Source organism: Eschrichtius robustus, chromosome 13 (assembly GCF_028021215.1).
Source record: "Eschrichtius robustus isolate mEscRob2 chromosome 13, mEscRob2.pri, whole genome shotgun sequence".
NCBI lineage: Eukaryota > Metazoa > Chordata > Mammalia > Artiodactyla > Eschrichtiidae > Eschrichtius > Eschrichtius robustus.
This window is the reverse complement of record NC_090836.1, coordinates 87177935-87186848: the sequence shown is the minus strand read 5'-3', so window position 1 is coordinate 87186848 and position 8914 is coordinate 87177935. Positions and strand designations below refer to the sequence as shown.

Here is an 8914-nt window from a genome sequence, read left to right as displayed (position 1 = left end):
TTAACATTTTTCCTTTGTAGTTAATGTTTCATAGTTTGACTAATATATGTCTTGGCATGTTTCTCCTTGTATTTATCCTGTATGGGACTCTCTGTGCTTCCTGGACTTGATTGACTATTTCCTTTCCCATTTTAGGGAAGTTTTCAAGTATAATCTCTTCAAATATTTTCTCAGACCCTTTCTTTTTCTCTTTTTCTTCTGGGACCCCTATAATTCGAATGTTGGTGTGTTTAATGTTGTCCCAGAGGTCTCTGAGACTGTCCTCAATTCTTTTCATTCTTTTTTTCTTTATTCTGCTCTGCAGTAGTTATTTCCACTATTTTATCTTCCAGGTCACTTATCCGTTCCTCTGCCTCAGTTTTTCTGCTATTGATTCCTTCTGGAGAATCTTTTATTTCATTTATTGTGTTGTTCATCATTGTTTTTTTGCTCTTTAGTTCTTCTAGGTCCTTGTTAAATGTTTCTTGTATTTTCTTCATTCTATTTCCAAGATTTTGGATCATCTTTACTATCATTACTCTGAATTCTTTTCCAGGTAGACTGCCTATTTCCTCTTCATTTGTTTGGTCTGGTGGGTTTTTACCTTTCTCCTTCATCTGCTGCATATTTCTCTGTCTTCTCATTTTGTTTAAATTACTGTGTTTGGGGTCTCCTTTTCGCAGGCTGCAGGTTCATAGTTCCCATTGTTTTTGGTGTCTACCCCCAGTGGGTAAGGTTGGTTCAGTGGCTTGTGTAGGCTTCCTGGTGGAGGGGACTAGTGCCTGTATTCTGGTGGGTGGGGCTGGATCTTGTCTTTCTGGTGGGCAGGGTCTCATCTGGTGGTGGGTTTTGGGGTGTCTGTGAACATAATATGATTTTAGGCAGCCTCTCTGCTAATGAGTGGGTTTGTGTTCCTGTCTTGCTAGTTGTTTGGCATGTGGTACCCAGCTCTGGAGCTTGCTGGCCATTGGGTGGAGCTGGGTCTTAGCATTGAGACAGAGATCTCTGGGAGAGCTCTTGCCGATTGATATTACGTGGGGCCGGGAGGTCTCTCTGGTGGTCCAATGTCCTGAACTCAGCTCTCCCACCTCAGAGGCTCAGGTCTGACACTAGGCCAGAGCACCAAGACCCTGTCAGCCATGTGGCTCAGAAGAAAAGGGAGGAAAAAAAGAAAGAAAATAAATAAATAAATAAATAATTTTTTAAATTATTAAAATAAAAAAAATTTTTAATTATTACAACAAAAAAATTAAAAAGTAATGATAATTAAAAAGAAAGTAGAGAGCAACCAAACCAATAAACAAATCCACCAGTGATAACAAGCACTGAAAACTATACTAAGATAAACACAAAAATCAGAAACAGGTCAGTCACAGACAGCAAACCCAAAGTCTACAGTTGCTCCCAAAGTCCACCACCTCAGTTTTGGGATGATTCGTTGTCTGTTCAGGTATTCCACAGATGCAGGGTACATCAAGTTGATTGTAAGGATGTAACCCACTGCTCCTGAGGCTGCACGGAGCAATTTCCCTTTCTTTTCTTTGTTCACACAGCTCCTGGTGTTCAGCTTTGGTTTTGGCCCCACCTCTGCATGTAGGTCACCCTCAGGCATCTGTTCCTGCCCAGACAGGATGGGGTTAAAGCAGCGGCTGATAAGGGGGCTCTGGCTCACTCAGGCTGGAGGGAGGGAGGGGTCGGGAGTTCTAATTGGAATGCGGGGCGAGCTTGCGACGGCAGAGGCCAGCATGACGTTGCAACAGCCTGAGGCACACCGTGTGTTCTGCCTGGGAAGTTGTCCTTGGATCATGGGACCCTGGCAGTGGCGGGCTGCTCAGGCTGCCGGGGGAAGGGGCGGGGGCGGGGTATGGATAGTGACCTGTGCTTGCACACAGTGTTCTTGGTGGCTGCAGCAACAGCGTTAGCGTTTCATGCCCGTCTCTGGTGTCCGTGCTGATAGCCGCAGCTCACACCTGTCTCTGGAAGCTCGTTTAGGTGGTACTCTGGATCCCCTGTCCTTGCGCACCCCGAAACAATGGTCTCTTGCCTCTTAGGCAGCTCCAGACTTTTTCCCAGACTCCCTGCCAGCTAGCTGTGGTGCACTAGCCCCCTTCAGGCTGTGTCCACGCAGCCGACCCCAGTCCTCTCCCTGGCATCCGACCTCCGGAGCCCGAGCCTCAGCTCCCAGCCCACGCCCGCCCCGGCGGGTGAGCAGACAAGCCTCTCGGGCTGGTGAGTGCTGGTCGGCACTGATCCTCAGTGCGGGAATCTCTCCGCTTTGCCCTCTGCACCCCTGTTGCTGCGCTCTCCTCCGTGGCTCCAAAGCTTTGCCCCTGCCATCCCCCGTCTCCGCCAGTGAAGGGGCTTCCTAGTGTGTGGAAACCTTTCCTCCTTCACAGCTCCCTCTCAGAGGTGCAGGTCCCATCCCTATTCTTTTGTCTCTGTTTTTTCTTTTTTCTTTTGCCTTACCCAGGTATGTGGGGATTTTCTTGCCTTTCGGGAAGTCTGAGGTCTTCTGCCAGCGTTCAGTAGGTGTTCTATAGGAGTTGTTCCACATGAAGATGTATTTTTGATGTATTTGTGGGGAGAAAGGTGATCTCCATGCCTTACTCCTCTGCCATCTTGAAGGTCCCACCAAGACTGTTTTTAAAAGTTTGATTTGGGCCCAGAATTCAAGTTTAAACTTTACTTACCACTATGCTTATTTATACTACAATGCTTTATACAGAAAAGTCACTCAATAAGTGCTAACTAAAGAAAATTATACAAAAAGGCATTCAATGCCAAACTGTAGAATTGTTTGCTAATACCTTTTTCTTCCCAGATTCACCTATGCTCCTCTTTGAGCTTAAAAGAGTTTATAAAATAACTCACATGTGTTAAAACTCTCTTTCTCTTTAAGAGCATAGTAAACATTAAGAGAATGAAAATATAAGCCACAGAGTAAGAGAAAATATTCGCAAATTATATATCCAACAAAGAACTGTTATTAAGTATATATATATATATATATATATATTTAAAAACCTCTCAAAACTCAGTAACAAAAAAAAAGTACAAAAGCTTTGGACAGACACTTTACCAAATAAGATATACTGATGGCAGATAAGCATGTGAAAAGATTTTCAACACCATTAGTTATTAGAGAAATGCAAATTTAAACCACAATGAGATACCACCATATGCTTATTAGAATAACTAAAATTAAAAAGAATGACCATACAAAATGTTGGTGAGGATATGGAAGAAGTGGAACGCTCATGTGTCCATACAAGGATTCATACACGAATGTTCATAGCAGATTTATTTATAATAGCCAAAAACTGGAAACAACCCAAACGCCCATCAACAGTTGAATGGATAAATAGATTATGGTATATCTACACAATGGAATACTGCTCAGCACCTAAAATAAATAAACAATTGATGCATGCAACAACATGGCTGTATCTCAAAATAACTACGCTGAGTGAAAGAAGCCAGAAGAAGAAGAATCTATACCCTATGATTCCATTTGTATAAAATTCTGGAAAATGCAAACTCACCTATAGTAACAGAAAGCAGCTAGCTCAATAGTTGTCTGGTGGCTGGGGTGAGTAAAGACAGAAGGGAAGGCTTACCAAAGACAACAAGGAAATCTGTAGGGATGAGGGGTATGTTTACTATTTTGATCATGGCAATGGTTTCATGGGTGTATTAGTGTGTCAAAAATTCTCAGACTGTATACTTTAAATTTGTGCAATTTATGATTTGTCAATTATACCTCAATAAAGGTATAGCGAAGGGCCAAAAAAAGAGAACATAGCAAACAAAAGAAAGAAAATAAAAGCAGTCTTTTTCAGAATCAAAAGTTCAGATCTGAAAGAAATTTAACAGATCAATCCGTCTACTTATTCATCATATGGATGAGGCAATTGAGAGCAAAACAGTGGTTACCCAATAGGTAGACTCATCAGGGACACCAAAAGAACAAAAATAAGCAAATTTGACAATTGGTAATTCAAAAAAAAAGCATCAAGCAGACAAGCTGGAGAAAATCAGAATTTCATTGTGTTTGCTGACAGTTATATCTGGGGTCATGTTGTCATGATATGCTCAATGCTTAGGGCTTCTAAGCACCTTAATCCTGCCATAGATCCAGAAATGTCAAATGACTATTCTCATAGTAGGTGGCAGAGCAACAACTCATGTCTTTAAACTCTCATCTCAGGGCTCCGTCTCTTAGAACAGGTTCACAGAGCTGGAAGAGAAGTCCACACCAGAAGAATTAGCAGTCACGTGACTTGATGATCCCTAACCAGAAAGCAAAAGGAACTATGCAAATCAACATATTTGCATCTCACTTGCCAAAAGCACCCCTGTGAAAACTACAGATCGTGCAAACTTCCACTGGTGTTAAAGATGCTACACCCATTCCCTGCTTCAGCTTGGGTTTTGTCCGCTGTAGATTCCTGTCAGGAGAAGCCAGGCAAAGAGCAAGGAAACTTTCCATGAGGGAGCAAGAGAAATATATATACAGCCTCCAAAGGAATGACTGACAAGGTAACAGGAAAAATAGATGGGTAGGTGCTTAGAAGAATCTACTAGCCTCTTCTCACAGCTGGAAGGATTACCAGGTATTCCAGGTTTCTATTACTGCATAACAAGTCAGCCCAAAACTTAGTGGCTTAAATAATAATCATTTATTTGGCATAAGAGTCTGCAATTTGGGCAGGTCTTGGTGGGAACAGCTCACCTCTGCTCCATGTGGCCTGACTGGGGTTGAATGATCCACCTCCAACAAAGCTGATAAGTTGATTGATGCTGCCTATCGGTTCCTCTCCATGTGGGCCTCTCCATGGGGTGGCTTAGGCTTCCTCATAGCATGGAGACTGGGCCCTAGGACCAAGCATCCTAAGAGTTAGGAAGTGGAAGCAACCAATTGCTTAAAATCTGGTCCTGGATCTTACCAGATCCAGTGCCAGTTTCCAAAATCATATTTTAAGAAACTGGGACAGCAATACTTCTGCCATGTTCTATCGGCCAAGTAATCAAAATCCATAAGGATTCAAGGGGAAGAGACACAGACCTCCCACCTCTAGAAGGAAGGAGTGTCAGAAATTTGGAGGCTGCATTTTAAAGCCATTACACCAAGGTACCACACAATCACTACAGTTAAAAATTACCTGGACACTTTTGTTAGTTTCTCTTTAAGCCCTTGCTCTCTGATAAGAAGAGTGAAGGGATTTGTGTATTCACCTTGACCACAACCTCAGTATTATAAAGACCATTCTCTGCTGGCAAGTGTGATCTTAGCATCCAAATTGTTTTCCCGCTTTACAAATAGGAGTGGTAACACTGCATTTTTAAATAATTCTGGGTACAATCAACCTAAAAGCTCTCTGAAGACAGGGACTTGATCATGCTACAGTATCCTAAACATAGTAGGCATTTCATGATATTGCAAATTGATGTATGCCAAGTTGGCCCTATACAATTTTCAAATTCTTCTGCTAAATACTGATTGTCTCAACATTTGGTAACACAATAAGAGATAAATAGAAGTTGTGACAGCTTCCTCTACCTCACCATTAGGCAGTAAGTGCAGTGAAAGTAAATCACAGACCAAATTCTGCCACATAGACATATTTATTAGCTAGAAAGCTCCAAAATAGTCATACAAACTATTCCCATGGGCTTGAAGAAGCAACTGCTCTCTACCTTTTAGGCACTCCAGCAAGCTTTACAATAATACTTCAACAGAAAAATCAGCAAACCTTCTAACTGGAGCAGGTGACAGAGTCTTGATTAAATAGGGATGCAAAGAACAAAATTCTAGACCTAGGACATACTCTGAAGACGTTAGGCTTCTGAGTTTGTTAGGTCCTTCAATTTTGTTCCTTCAAGGACACTTTTAGCCTGATGCATATCTTGCACACCATTCACTTACTGCCAAAATTATGTCTAACATCCCTTACATTAATCAATGAACCCTCTGATGCAACATATGAAGTGCTCTGAGTCTGGATCCCTCAGCAGAGAACTGCTGGGTTCACAGTATTATGTGAGAGCTGGCTTGTACTGGCTGTGAGCCTACTGTGCACATCTCTTCCCAGCTCTGCATTCTGTGACCTCACACTGGTAGCTTGAAACTGGCCATGGGGGGAATATTTACACAACAGAAATCAACAAATGCTAAAAATCAGGACTCCGCCCCTCCCCAGAGCTGGTTGTTAAATGTTTACCAGCACATGACTATAACTAACCACTCTTGTGTATGAATTGAAGTTAATTTATATCATACTATTTATATGGGAGTATTTGAAAGTAACATAGTTATAACATAATAATCAAATATTAATTGCTTAAATTAATTATTCCATACAGTTCTTAAATTCAAATAAATGCCTGGGTATGTGTGTGTGTGTGTGTGTGTGTGTGTGTGTGTTTTGAGTGAGTGAGGAGTTGTTTGTCACATCTTACCAGCTCGGGACTTCCCTAGTGGCACAGTGGTTAAGAATCGCCTGCCAATGCAGGGGACACGGGTTCAAGCCCTGGTCCGGGAAGATGCCACATGCTGCGGAGCGACTGAGCCCGTGCGTCACAACTACTGAGCCTGCGCTCTAGAGCCCGAGAGCCACAACTACTGAGCCCGTGCACCACAACTACTGAAGCCCGCGCCTAGAGCTTGTGCTCCGCAACAAGAAAAGCCACCGCAATGAGAAGCCCGCGCACCACAACGAAGAGTAGCCCCCGCTAGCTGAAACTAGAGAAAGTCCGCGCGTAGCAACAAAGACCCAACGCAGCCAAAAATAAATTAATTAATTAAAAAAAATTTTTACCAGCTCATTATAATCTGTGAAGTTTTAAGTGACATCATATTGAGTAGAATATAAAAACTGAGTCAAATAGTAATTGATCAGCAGGGCTAAACTAGATGATGATATAAGAGCTTTTCTAAGATTATCCACTCATACTTAAGACTGACATAAAATAGACTGACAGGTATCAATCCAATTTTAATTTTATTTTCATTGAAAATTCTGATCTCCTAATCTGAAGCATGGCCCATAATTTTATGTCCAGTATGATGGGAAGGACCAGAGTTCAGGTCTCAACTTTAGCACATATTATCTGTGTGACTTCAGACAAATCATTTCTGAGCTTCTCTTCTCTCATTTGTAAAATGGGGGTGATAAAAATGAGATTGTCCACGTGAAAGTATTTGTAACTGGCAAAAAGCTACAAAACACTGGCAATTATCACTCAAGTGTCTCACAAAGAACTAGCTGCTAACAAGTTAAGATTTGGCCAGGAATACACTATTCTTCTTTCCTTAAGGAGAAATAATAAATAAAGCAATTAAATATTTTTAAAAGAATTTTTCTGTCCAAAAGATCAAGACTACTAAAATTAAATTTTCCAGGTTCTCTGAGATTGCAAACAAAGCCTGATCACAAAACTGTCATCAGGCACATGCACTGGGACACACTGAATGTCATTATCTTCTTTGGGTGCACATGGGATGCCCTAAGCTGAGGCCCCCTGCCTTCAGAGCCAGCTCAGGCCACACAGTTCATTGTCTGTCACCAGTCTAGGACTGCAGTGTTTTCCCAGTGAACTAGGTATTCACATTTTTCTTCCCTTTTACTTCTTTATTATAAAACATCCTCCCTACCTCATCCCCCCAATCCCACAGACACATATATTTATGAAAAAAAAGACCCTGAAGTATTTGTGCTTAATCCAATCTTCATTTTCACTAAACACTCCTTCACCCCATCACACCTAATAGGTTTATTACCCCATTTAGCCCTCTTCCAAATATTCCCCTTTTAAAGGTAAAAAAAAAACTAACTGAGCTTCAGAAAGCTTAGGGACTTGCCCAAGACTCACAAAGCTCAGAGGTGGTACAGCCAGGTTTCTAACACAGAACTGTCTGGTTTCAAAGACCATTCTCATTTTCCTTTTCCAATAATCCCTCTAGAGCTCTTAGAAGTTAATTCATAGACTCTCAGAAATCAGTCAGTATTTTAAAAGGTCTTCTAGGCCACACAGTAGTTTGATGGTTGAACTCTCTATTCTCCGTTAGAATAGTCAACTTCTGTATTAAAACTGCATGTCTAACACCTAATATGAACACGTGCTAAGATCATGCCTTTTGAACTCCTAGTGAGTATCTCAGTGCCTGGCAAAGGCGGTGTTTAATAAATATTTGTTCTTTAATGAAAGAATAGTTCCAAGTGACTGTGCACCTGTGCCCAAATGAACACCTCCCGTGACAGGGAAGTCACCACTGCCACAGGAAATCAACACCTTCAAGATCTCCTCATGTCAAATTACTTGCATGAAGTACTAAAAAAAAAAAAGAGGAAAACATAAACCATAAAGGATAGGTTCCCCAGGAATGGATTTAACTACCCAAAATAGACTATTTCCAAATGAGATGCTGTGGCTAGGAAACCAAGCAAAGACAGACATCCTGCCTTCTTCACATTTACCCTAAGCAAACCACACTGCACTCTATAACAAAGGGACATTTTATCAATAAGAGTTTCAAAAAGAGCTTCAGAAAAATCTACCATCATTAGTAAATGTAGTGCTTTGATTCACAAGTCTGCCCACAAGAATAAATCAAAGTTAACTGTGAAAAACATGAGGCAGGTTTGAAAGCGATGAAACAATAATGCACATATGTCATAAAAAGTAAGCAAAGTTGAAATAAAGTTGATTTAAATCCCAGAATTCTTTTTTTGAGTAACATTTTATATTTTAAAGTTTACAGAGGTCAAGGATATGTCCACAAATGCTCTGATTCCTCAAACATGTACAAGTTGGGAGTGCCTCTCAACAGGTGTTCCTGTCAAGTATTGTATAAATAAAATCTTTACACTAAGGTATTTTAAATGTACTTAACGAGGTAGTTATTTATAGTACCTTGCTATAAATCATTTTGAAA

At 41.1% G+C, this 8914-nt stretch overlaps 1 pseudogene; it reads left to right on the top strand.

Annotated features, from left to right (window-relative positions):
- Positions 1–1691: 1691 nt before the first annotated feature.
- Positions 1692–8914, top strand: part of LOC137775852 (reticulon-3-like) — a 79715-nt pseudogene continuing 72492 nt past the window's right edge.